The sequence below is a fragment of the Lissotriton vulgaris genome, chromosome 6 (assembly GCF_964263255.1).
Source record: "Lissotriton vulgaris chromosome 6, aLisVul1.2, whole genome shotgun sequence".
Taxonomy (NCBI): domain Eukaryota; kingdom Metazoa; phylum Chordata; class Amphibia; order Caudata; family Salamandridae; genus Lissotriton; species Lissotriton vulgaris.
In genome coordinates, this window is record NC_141694.1 from 1,181,375,899 (window position 1) to 1,181,388,566 (window position 12,668).

At 49.0% G+C, this 12,668-nt stretch overlaps 1 protein-coding gene across 3 annotated transcripts in view; it reads right to left on the minus strand.

Moving 5' to 3' along the window:
- Nucleotides 1-1,670: 1,670 nt before the first annotated feature.
- The window catches only part of UTRN (utrophin), a 1,497,630-nt gene continuing 1,486,632 nt past the window's right edge, over nucleotides 1,671-12,668 (minus strand). For all 3 annotated transcript variants that reach the window (XM_086927281.1, XM_086927282.1, XM_086927283.1), the window contains one exon: nucleotides 1,671-5,027. The gene's annotated coding sequence lies outside the window, so the exon portion shown is untranslated. The remainder of the gene's footprint in view (nucleotides 5,028-12,668) is intronic.

Below are 12,668 nucleotides of genomic sequence, written 5' to 3' on the forward strand. Positions count from 1 at the left end.
CCTCGAATACAGAAGCATTACTTGTGTCCATCCACTTCTCACTTTTTTCTTTTTCTTAAAGCAGTATACAAGTGTGTGTGTTTTCCAGTTGTCTCCCTCATGTACGTCTTCTCCTTATATTTTACTCTCCCAGTCCCATCGGTTGTTCGTTTGCTTGTTCTCTACCTTGTGTGTGCCTTCCTACCACAGCCCCTCCGGACCATCTTCCATTGTCAGTCTGCTTGCCCCAGCACTCCCACCGACCCTCCATTGTCTTTATGCTTTCCCCCAGCTGTTCCCACCAACCCTCTATTGCCCCCCAGTCCCTACTGTCAATCTTCTGTTGTCATGTGGCTGCACCAACTACTCCTGCTGAACCTTTGGTGTTTCTGTGCTTGCCCTAAGCCCCTTCCGCTGAACTCTGTTGTCCGTGTTCTTGCCTCAGCCCCTACCATCGAACCTCCAGTGTCCGTGTAACTGCCCCAGTCTTTCTCCCCAACCCTCTGTTATCTATATACTTGCCTGAGCCCCTGCTGTCGAACCTCCATTGTCCATCTGCTTGCCCTAGCCCCTCCCTTCTACCACCCTCCTGTCCTGACCCTAAGTTTCCGGGCTCTTGCCCCCAGACCCAGCCGCTAAACCTCTGTTGTCCGTGTGCTTGCCTCCAGCTGACTGTCCACTGTTGGTGTGGTTGACAGTCCAGTCCCACCCTCTCTCCATTGCCCTCGTAGTTGCAACGTCCCTCCCACCTACTCTTCGCTGTCTGCGTGGTTTTTACCCACCCTCCTTGGTCCGTCTGCTTGCCCCAGCCAATCACCCACTCTCCGTTGACCATTTGCTTGACCCACACCCACCCACCCACTCTACATTAACCGTGTGCTACCCTATCCCCTTTTGCCTGTCCTCTCCCAACACCAGTGTCCTTCCTTCCCTCCGTGTTGCCTGGTGGGGAGCACATGGCTAGAAATCGAAAAAAAGAAATGTGCAATGACGCAAACAGAGCTAAAACGAATTAGCACTGGTTGTTTCATAGCTCCTTGTTTTTGTTTTAGCCATGGTGCACAGCATCTGTGCTGCTGTACAGCATGGCTAAGTGTGTGTACCATGGCTAAGAAACCTTGCCAGAAACAGTAGCTCTCGTAGGTGAGGCTTTTTGGCTTTGCCAATGCTGTTTTTTTATTTTAAAGTCAGCTCACCACTAATCTCAGCAACACCTACAGGAGCATTCCAATAAATAATTCATATCGTTTTTTTCCTGGTGACAGAAAATTAATGTTTGCAGCCTTCATGTTACATTTAGCTTGAATGTGATGAACTATCAGAGGCGACACAACGAATGGCCCCTGATTAAATATACAAGGCTACTGCAGATACAAGGGGGCTGCCATTCGGATATTAATGTCACCGTTAGATTAATTTGTAGCCCTGCAGCCCTAATTGTGAAAAAACGTTCTTTGTAAATCATGCAAACACACATATGCAGGCGCTTGTTTCAGGAAACAGCCCTGGGTGATTCATTTTCAGAACCTACCCTTCCATTTGCAAAAGATTAAAGTGAGTGGCCCAGACAAGGAGAGCCGGGTTGAAGAAAAAAATGTAAAGGTTTATTCCAAATCCTTTTCGTTATTGACCTCCGCGGCCTCAAAGTGTACCACAGATAGGTGAACAAAGCCAGAAAATCAAGTCAGTTGTGTGTTAAAAATTACATTTATTCAGAAAGAAACACACAGAAAGTAAGAATATCCGAAAGTAGCGTGATAGCCTTTGCCATACATTTCAGGAGAACTATACATATCTCTAAATGTTACTGTGATATATTCCTTTTTATTTTCCAACATGGTGGAAGTACAATAACAGTGTCATTTTAGAATAATTTGTACGTGGCAGCAGTCTAGAAGGCATCGTTTGCATACAAACACAGGTGTAGAGAAGACTGTGTCATACAGAGGCTTTTTAAGCAACAACCACAGCAAACGTGTTCATCAACCACACAGTAGAAGGTGGAGCCCCTTTAAGGCAGCAGTGTGTAGCCAGGTTCCCGCCTCTGTGGGCTAGCATGTGGCCCAGTGTGGGCCTATCGGATCAGTGGGAGGCGTGTTTATGGTCTTGTAAATAAAGATTGGTCTGAGGAAGACAGGGGGCTACTTGACAATCCACGCCCCACCACAGATCTATTTTTTTTAAGAGCTGCATGAAGGTGAAATGCAAATGTCTCATCTTCACCCCATATCCTATGATAAAAAAAACACAAACGTTGTGGCAACCAAGCAATGCATCAACTACAGCAAAGCTTTTCTGTATGCTACTGTTCCACTGGTGGTGTGCATGTCTGATTACCGCTCTATAGAACTTGGTGAGGTTAAGCAGAACAAGGGACGATGTATCCAACCTTAGTTGTAAAATTGTGGAGGGGCATCTACAGCAACGTGCAACAATGTTAAATATGCCCTCCCACTTAAAGTGTAAACACCAACATGCCTCTGCTTGGATTTGGAAAGATAAAAAGTGGGTGATTCCCATTATGCACAGGCATACCAACAGCATATGGCTATAGTTTGTTTCAAAAGTGACATCTGTGGGTAAAATGTTGCAGCAAGGTGGTGTACAGTGTACATGTCCATGGGGTATATAGCTTTTCTAAGGCCTATCTTAGTAGAAAGCACTATGATTGATGCTACACCATTGCAACCTTCATCTGCAGCCCTCTAAATATTATTGGGTACATGAAGAAAGACACTTCTAATACTTTAACAACCACTGCAGATTTTTGGGACTTACTCATTTTGAACTTTCCTCCTTTTCCTTGTGGCTAGCTCACCAGAGATAAATAAGTGATGCCCAATAATTTGTTTTGTTATACATTTACTAGGACATTTACTGACACTCTTCCTCCAATTCCAACAGGCAAAAGAAATGTCTACATTTTACACACAACCAATCAGTCAAGATTTGCCTTTAGGTTTGTCAAGTAAGTTTGTTGCTCGGTCAGGGAGAATGTGGTCTGCCAAAAGTCACGGCCACTTTTCGATCTTATTCTTGTGCTTTATAAGATGTAGAAGAATATTCGCTATCCCAAGTGACAGATTCCTTTTGCTAGTGTTAACCGCTGTGTGGAAATATTAATCGTTTCAGGCAGAGAAAGATGATGCCCTCAGTGAAACATGGTTTGCTGGAAAACCGGTGGCCACCATGTGGAACTCCACATTTACACACCTTGGAGATCTATAGGATCCAGGTATGTGGAATTAGGTATAGAAATATATGGAAAAGTACATTATGATATCGTGTCACTCGATATTGTAACGATATTCTTTTCCATCGAGATTTAGGACTTGATATTCGCAACCTACATCCCCAACACCATAGCCAGTGTGCCACAGGCACTAGTGCAAGCAAGGAAATGCACCCTCTTCCCCGCTGACTGAATTATAAATGACAGCAATAATCAGGGTTCAGTAGGTCCATCAGGCCTCGGTGCCACTGCACCTTTTGCACCATTGGAAACTACCCTCCAACTTTGCCTAGCAATGTAATGTTATCGACTTATTACACTGGACTGTTGCACTTCATGGGATGACACTGAAAGATTGTGTTTAATGGTAGAGACATTTTCATGCATTCTAAATCTTTTTTCACCAGACCACAGACTACAATGTTAAACATGGTGAGTGTGCTGGTGCGTGTGCGCTACCAATCACTTGTTAAGAAAACATGCAGGTGCACGTGTAAGAAAGCGGGATTTCTCCATTATTCGAGTCAATAGGTCTCCACTCTGCGTTTCTACTCATTGACAAGCTATGGTTACATGTGGTTTCCTCAAGGTCAGTCAGTAATGGTCTTGGCTTGCAGGATCAGTGCAACCAATTACAGTTAGGTTATCAGGGCCACTGAACCAAGACATTACAGTAAGCTTAAAGTGCTATCGTCCATTTCAATTAACCAATCACAAGCAGGGTTTACAGAAACGGAAGCATGACAAGGCTTGCATCTGTAAAAAGGCTTCTCACGGGGTAAGAACACGTTTACATTCATTCATGAATATTATATGGATAAAAACATGTAAAAGGGGAAAAAACAAATCCTCCACAAAGCAGTGTGAGCTTGCAATTCCATTGTTAAAAAAACATAATAATACACTGGCTGCGTAAAGTCTGATATGGGTGGATAAAAACTCCAATTTGTTTTTATTTATTGTGATAAATAATAATAACTTGTAGTGTTATCGGATTTAAATGACGTAATAAGAACAAATACTCAAAATCAACTGTTTATCAAAATAAATGAGGTTTGCAAATGTAACTATGAATAAATCTCACAAAAGATTTGGGAGATTTCTCATGACCAATGTTTACCCAATTTTTAAGCGCTTGGGTCCAAGCGCTGCACTAGAATAAGATATGCGTTGATGCCATGGGCTCAACTGAGAGAGGGAAAGCATACCATGTAATGTGAGTGACCAGGGGGCTAGGATGGCTTTTGCGTGACCAATGGGACCCTCCATATTTGGTTGAAACGGGTGCCACACAAGGAACTTTACAAACAGATTTAGTCAAAAGGCAGACACAAGAATAAATAACTGGTGAGGGTGACTTGTGCACTGCAAGATGAATGAGCTACATTTTCAGAGTGAACCTAGAGATCAGAAAGGAATGTATAAATGTAACATTTAGCGCCACACTCTTTTTTTAGGCAAAAATTCCTTCACTACTATCAAAAACAATGCATATAAAGACCCCCCCGCCCGATAATGTATATATTTATACAAGTCAATGACACATGTATGACCATAACCAAATACTCCACTGTCCATTAATTTACATTTGCATAGAAAGGGAAATAAAACAAGAATGCACAGTATATAAAACACAATATCCTTTTCTTTGGGCAGTCAGTGCTGTGCTCCTTCGGTAGCAGTCAGTTCAGCGGCAGATCGAAAGGTTCCATCCTAGCGTCCGATCGAACACGACTGTGATTGGCATTTGTACAAAAAGGGAAGGTGGTTGTGCCAGGAAGCGCGGGCGGCCTTCTTCACGGGCCCTTCACATCGCCTGCATCAATTAGAGAAGAGAAATGTCAGGCGGTTTCATCTCCCCTGGAAGCCTCGCTGCTGGTGTGCAATGAGGCGAGTCAGAGGGTCTGACAATCTAGATTGCAAACTTGCTTGGCAAGATTATATTCACAAAGCCTACGGGTTGACGAAGCTTCATGTGTGCATGCAGTAAGTGGCCAGTGCATATTTATTTTATTTTAATCTGGTGGGATTGGTGTTGCAGATGCCACACAATTAAACAAGCATTGGCAAATCAGATAGCTCTGGCGTTGGCCGCAAGCCTTCTGGCAATTCTGGTCCTGCAATGTTTTTTGCAACACCGTAATTTGAAACAAAACTCATCTGCTACAGGCAGAAACGTTTTTTTGGTCTCAAACCTCCCCCCACACAAACACACATTACCATAGTACTCATTGGCACTAAAGGGAACTACTCAAAAAGCCAATCAGCCAGGCATTGGCTGCAAGGTGAGAGGAGGAGGGAGGGCGAGATACAAAGCAGGCATTAAAGACAGAAGGCAAGAAAGAAAGAACAAGAGAAGGACACAAAAAAGGGAAAAAAACAAAGAAAGGGAGACAGAAGCAAAAGTTACTTACGTTCGGTAACAATATATCTGTAAGAAACATTAGTTAGTTAGATTCCTTACTTAGAATTACCCCCAGGCGTCAGGCTGGATCCGGAAAGTTTTCATCAGCAGTACCCCTGCGCGTCGGTAGGCGTCGTCTGCGGCTCAGCGTCCGTCGTCGGAGTCGTGATCGCCGGGATGATGTCGTCAGAGTACATAGACGCCGCCCTCACGCGCTGATGTCAGTTCTGTACAAAGCTTTCTGCGCCAGGAACGCAGAGCCATGCAAGAAACTGCCACTGGTGCCATGAAACTAGGGCCCTTCAAGGGAGATACCTTATCCCTAGATATCGGTTCACAGAACGGGGAGGATGGGTGGGGCGGTAAGGAACCTAACTAATGTTTCTTACAGATATATCGTTACAGAAGTTAAGTAACTTGTGAATCTGAAAGAAACACGTTAGTTAGATTCCTTAACTTCGAATAGATACTCCAGCAATACCAACCCCGGTGGTGGGCCTGCGAATCAAGATCACACCAGGAAGTCCTGGAGAACGGAACGGCCAAAGAAGCCGTCTCTCCGGACTTGGCTGTCCAGGCAGTAGTGCTTGGCAAATGCGTGCAGCAAGGCCCACGTAGCTGCCTGACAAATGTCCTGCAAAAGGACTCCCCGACCCAGGGCAGCAGAAGCCACCGTGGCCTGAGTGGAAGGGGCGCACAGCTCCACAGGAGGCTCCTTTTTAGCCAAGGAATAACAGACCTTGATGCACAATACGAGTCACCGAGAGATGGTCTGCTTGTGCACCGCCGGTCCCTTCATAGCGCCCACGTAGCCGACAAAGAGTTGGTCGTCCACCCGGAACTGTTGTGTGCGGTTGAGGTAAAAGGAGAGCGCATGTTTTGGGTCTAGACAGTGGAGCCTCTCTTCCTCTTTCGAGGGATGCAGAGGTGGAAAGAAGGTGGGCAAGGTAATGGACTGGCCGATGTGAAAGGCAGTAACAACCTTGGGCAGAAAAGAAGGGCGAGTCCTCAGAACAACGTTGTCCGGATGGACAGAAAGGAAAGGAGGTTTAGAGGAAAGAGCCTGGAGCTCACTCACTCTTCTGGCAGAGGTGATAGCAACCAGGAAAGCAGTTTTGAGCGTCAGAAGACGAAGAGGACAATTATGAAGTGGCTCAAATGGAGCGCACATCAGATAAGTGAGAACAAGGTTCAAGTCCCACTGAAGCATCACGAAAGGAACAGGAGGGAACATGTGTGTGATGCCTTTCAAGAATCTATTCACAACAAGGGACTTGAAAAGAGAAGGCTGATCAGGAAGCCTCAAGAAAGCGGAAACAGCTAAAAGTTATCCCTTGATGGCACCCACAGCAGAGCCCTGCTGGGCCAGGGAAAGAAGAAAGAGAAAAACCTCAGAAAGAGGTACGGAAAGGGGATCCACAGCCTATGCTGTGCACCATACCACAAAATTGTTCCACCTGCAGGTGTATAACGTTTTTGTGGAGGGACGCCTGGCTGCCAGAATGACATCACAGACTTCAGGATGCAAATCAAATGACATCAACTGTCGCCGCTCAGTCTCCATGCATACAGGTGGAGACTGGACAGGTTCGAGTGGAGGACCGTCCCCTGTTGCTGCAACAGAAGGTCCTCCTGAAGAGGCAGACAAATTGGGGGATCGACTGACATACTGAGTAGCTCGGGATACCAGTATCTTTGTGCCCTGTCTGGAGCCATAAGGATGACTTGGGCCCGGTCGCGCCTGATCTTCTTCAGCACTCTGGGCAGAAGTGGTGTAGGCAGAAAGGCATACAACAGACCGCAACTCCACTTGCGAAGAAAAGCGTCGCCAAGCGAGTGCCGCCTCAGAAATTCCAACATGCAGAACTGATGACATTGCGAGTTCTCTTTGGTGGCAAATAGATCTAACCAAGGCTGCAGGAGGCCATCAGCCCCAGAAGCCACAGCGCCAACCTGACCGAAACACGGGATAAATGCCGAAAGATCGGAATCAGAGCCTCAATATCCCAAACCCGCTGCTCGGGAAGATAAACCCAAAACTGTGCCGAGTCCAGAACCGCTCCGATGAAGAGGAGCTTCTGAGAGGGACTCAAGTGTGACTTCGGCATGTTGATGGAGAACCCCAGCGAGTGCAGGAGATCGGCCGTAGTCTGGAGGTGGGAGACGACTATCTGGGGTGAGCCCGCCTTCAACAAAAAGTGGAGCACGATAAACTGAAAGTGCTTGTGGCCTACCGTGAACAGCAGGTGGCGCCGGTGGACCGGTAGGACGGGGATGTGGAAATATGCGTCCTGCAAGTCCAATGCAACCATCCAGGGTCCAGGGCAGCCAGGACCTGAGCTAAAGTAAGAATCTTGAACTTCTCCTTCCAGAGGAAGCCGATGACGCTCTGAAGGTCCAAGTTAGGGCGCAGGCCCCCTTTGCCCTTCTTGGGAACCAGAAAGTAGTGGGAGTAGCAACCGCATCCTACTTCTGGTCCAGGAAGGCGTTCAATGGCCCTCTTGACCAAGAGGGCCGTAACTTCCTCCTGCAGAAGTTGTAAGTGTTCCCCCGACATGCGGTAGTACTGCGGTGTCATGGCTGGAGGGTCGCCTCGAAGGGGAGGAAGTAGCCCCTTCGGACGATTTGTAGCACCCAACTGTCCGAAGTGATGGAACGCCAGTGATGTAGGTGATGGCAAACCCTGCCCCCCACTGGCGTTGAATGGGACTGAAAGCATGGACTAGGAGGGCTTTGAGGCGGATGCTGCGGGGGTGGATGTGGACTGACTGGGCTGTTGGCCCCTTGCACCGCCACAGCGGTTACCACGCCCACAACCGCATTGAGGTTGGTTCTGCGACCTGTGGCTGGACGAACATGTGAGGGCGCCCCTTCCTTGGCCACGAAAGGGATGAAAAGCAGAAGTCTGCTGGCGCTGGCCCGACAGGCCCTTGGCCGTAGCCCTGGAGATCTTGAAATGCTCAAGTGCACTGTCTGCTTTGTCGCCAAAAAGTCGACGGCCACCGAAGGGCATGTCCATGAGCGTGTTCTGGACATCCCCGAAAAATTAGCGGACCTCAGCCAGGCGTGGCGACGGATCGCCACCGTTGTGAAAATCGCTCTTCCCAGCGAGTCCGTGGTATCAAGTTCACATCTGATGGAATACCGTGCCACCTCTCGCCCCTCAGCAAGAGCCTGGGCGAGCCATGTACAGGCCTCCAACGGACACTGAGGCAGCACGTCCGCCACCGTATCCCACAGAGAGGGGGTGTAACGGCCCAAAAGGCATGCAATGTTAATGGACCACAACCCCTAGTTAACTGAGGAGAACAGTTTCTTCCCAAACTGGTCAAGCCTTTTGGATTCCCGATCCGGGGAGCAGACAAAAAGGCGGTCTGGGATGTAGAGGCCTGGATCACCAGTCTCTTGGGGGTGGGATGTACGGACAGTAAGCAAGGTTCGCCTGGAGCCGGGCGGTGGTTTCGGGCCATGTTCCGATCCACAGGGGGCACTGTGGAGGGCCTGGCCCAAGTGCCCATCAGAACGTCGGTGAGGGCCTCATTGATTGGCAGCATAGGCTCCCAAGAGCTTACTGGCGGCTGAAGCACCTCCGTGAGGAGATTAGTCCTCACAGCCCCAGCAGACAGCTCAAGTGACAAGGCCTTGGCTGCCTTGCGCAACACCATGCTGTATGTAGCACCCTCCTCCGAAGTCACGGAGGGAGGAGAGATGAAACCAGTGTCCGGTGAGCTGTCAAGACCACTGGCCTCCCCCAGCTCATCTGCCCAGTCCTGACTTAACTGGCACTGCTGTGCCAGAGGGTCCTCAGTCCCCTCCCAGTCCTCCCCTTCATCCGTGTCCTGATAGACAGGCGTAAAGGACGGAGCCGGGTCGTAGGTGAAGGCCTCACCCATCGGCGTCGGAGACGGCACCGAGCGGCGCCGTTCCGACGTCGGATCTGGACCAGGGCTGAAACCGGGGATGGCGTCGTCCGAGGAAGGCACCGGGAGTGGCACTGTAGGGGTCGATGCCAGCGGAGTCATGAGGTCGAATGGCATCGACTGGGATCCAGGTCTTGATCCAGGGGAGTCCTGCAGCGACGGAACCAAAGTCGCCGACGACGCTGTGACAGAAGGCGCCGGCACGCTAGGACCCCCAGTCGGACCCGAAGGCGCACCGACAGGCCTCGACGGCGGAAAGAGAGTCCTCATGGCAAAGAGGAAATCTCGAATCACGCCAGGAGTCGCGTTGAGCCCAGGGACCAGAGGGTGTGGGCCAGGCACGACTCCTGTGGCTCCGGCGGAGCCGTGCAGGTGGTGCCACCTGAACCCTCAGCCGGGTCGTGCGACCGGCAAGGGGAGTCAGAAGAACAATGTCGCCTCTTCGACTTCTTCTTCCCGTGCCTCGACTTACCGGAATGCGAGGATTGGAGCCCGAGTGGTGATGGCTCCACGAGCGGCGTCCATCAACTTCCTCCTCGACCGGGAGCTCGACCGGCGCGGAGCCGACTGCCGTAGCCCAAGAAGCTTACGGGAACCCTCCCGCCTAGCTTTCGAGGTCAATGCATGGCAGTTGGGGCACGACTTGTCGTCGTGGTCAGCCCGAGACATTAGAGACACCGGCGGTGGGGGTCGGTCACCGACATCAGTCAGTGACAGGCATCGCATGGTTTAAATCCAGGCATCCCTACCAGCACCAGGAATCGAATCGATTCCAAAATAGGCCACAAAGTTAGTCAAAAAGTGACTAGGGTACTAGCTCTTCCCGGATCTGTGCTTGCTAGTGTGGAAAAAAGAAGAACTGACGTCTAAGTACTCCGACGACATCATCCCGGCGATAATGACGCTGACGACGGACGCGGAACCGCAGACGACGCCTACCGACGCGCAGGGGTACTGCTGACGAAAACTTTCCGGATCCAGTCTGGCGCCTGGGGGTAATTCTAAGGTAAGGAATCTAACTAACGTGTTTCTTTCAGATAGAGAAGGCAAAAAAGACAGTGAAAGAAAGAACGAGAAGGAAAGAAAAAGGAGAAAGAAAGGAAGGAAGGAAAAAAGAAGAAAAGAGTAGGCAAAAAGGAAAGAAAGAGAGAAGACAAGAAAATGAAAGAAGGAAAGATAAAGTAGAGATAGAAGGGAAAAGAGAAGGAACGAGAGAGGGAAAGAGAAAAGAAAGAAACATGCATTGGCAAAGCCAATATGTCTCGCCTTTGGGACTTATTCACTTTGTCGATATTTTAGCCTTGCTGGCACAGCATCCCCGATGCGGATGCTTCTTTTCTTTGTAGTTACCGATTAATGTTTGAGCGATAACTAAAACTGGAATAAAATGCAAAGGATTCTTTTTTTTTTAAGACGATGAAGGGAAAGCAGCAAGGAGTCAGGCAGGAAACAACACGGTCGCAGGTGACAGAAGCAGACAGACAGGAAAAACGTAAAGTGGAGCACACAGGGGAGCAAACTGGAAAAAAGAGTGATGTGGAGCAGGTGGGAGCAACGCAGAGGGGGACAGGGAGAAGCCCCAAGGCGACAGAGCAACACAGTGGAGGGGAGAGAAGTGCACAAGGAAGGGATCTGGAAACACAAGCACTCGAATGGAGTGTTTAACCCAAAAGAAAAAAGGTGTGCTTGTAAAGCGAGCATTTAAACCATAAAAGACAGCCAATCAAAAGAGACGGTGAAGTAGCTATCCTCCATGGGCGAGAGAAACACAAGGCTGACAGGCTGGGACAAGGATATGAAGCAGGCAAGTGAGAATGACAAGACAGCCACCCAATGGGGAGCACTTGGCGGGCTCTAAGTGCCTCTGCGGTCTTGGAGAGGCCACTATAGGTCTTCCAACAGACAGCTCGTGCACTGTCTCGTAGGTGGAACGGAATTAATATTTGCAGGTGCAGCACTGTCTCAAGAGCATGTCTCTGTTCAGGGAACAGATTCGAAACAAGGGCAGGGTGCTGGATTCCGAATAGTGGTGTGCTTGCAAGCAAGAGAACATAAAAGCTAATTTGCCTGATAACGTAGAGTATGTGCATGTGTTCATTTACTAAAATATTCTCTTCTAAGCACTATGAGTGCCAAAGATCACACAGAGTGCCAGCTGGGGCTCATCACATGAGCAGATTACAACTTGGAAGGAAAAGAACAGGGTGCGTTTGAGGGGGCGGTGCTGAGAACCTTTCTGATCTCTGCGGTTGTTGGCCTTCACACAAGTATTTTTAAAGTGACCAAACAAACGCTACAAAGTAATGCAACAATTCCCTTATCACACGGTACGTGCAACAGGAGGCTGCAGGATTACAACGTTTATTCCAGTTGATCCAATCAACTATATCACTTCCTCCTAAAACTCTGCACACTCCTTTTATCCACCACAGACTGGAAGGTTGAAAGGATGAGGGGACGCACTATTCAACAAGTGTCCTGTAGCTCTCACATACATGCTAGCATGCTAGGAGAAGGGCGTTAATCAACTGGGCAGTGGGTCTCAGGGGGCACACTCTCAAGCCCCTCCATCTAATGACAAGGGAGGTCTGGCCACAGTGAGGGGGCAGATGGGACTGTCCAGGAGTGCCTCACAGGGATAGTGGCAGGGGCTCCGAGGTAGGGGGCGCTCACTGCACCCAAACAACGTTTTTTTTCCATATAAAACTGGAGGGCAAAGTTGAGATGTTCTCTGCCCGTATGGGAGCTCTGGTCATCTAGCTAAAACACCGGAGCATGGGCAGAAATATAAAAATAAAATTTGTCTGCATTCGGGTGTATGTTGCGCAACCGAAAGACAGGCGGGCCGAGTGCAGCTAGAGAGAGTACTTCTAAGGTCTGCAGGGCACTTCAGAACATGCAGCCAAAGAAGGGATGGGCGACACCCAGGGGGCATTTTAGAAGCAGGAATGTAAACCTGGGCAGTACTGTAGGGGTCTGCTATGTGCACAAAGCCCACTCGTCTTCCACCACCTCTGAACCGCTGGATATGGACATCTAATCTCATGCTTGCCATGACCGGGCAGAAATATGCTGAAAATAAAAACTGCATTCGAAGCTGTGTGGGGCCCACAGCGCCCAGACATCACGCTAG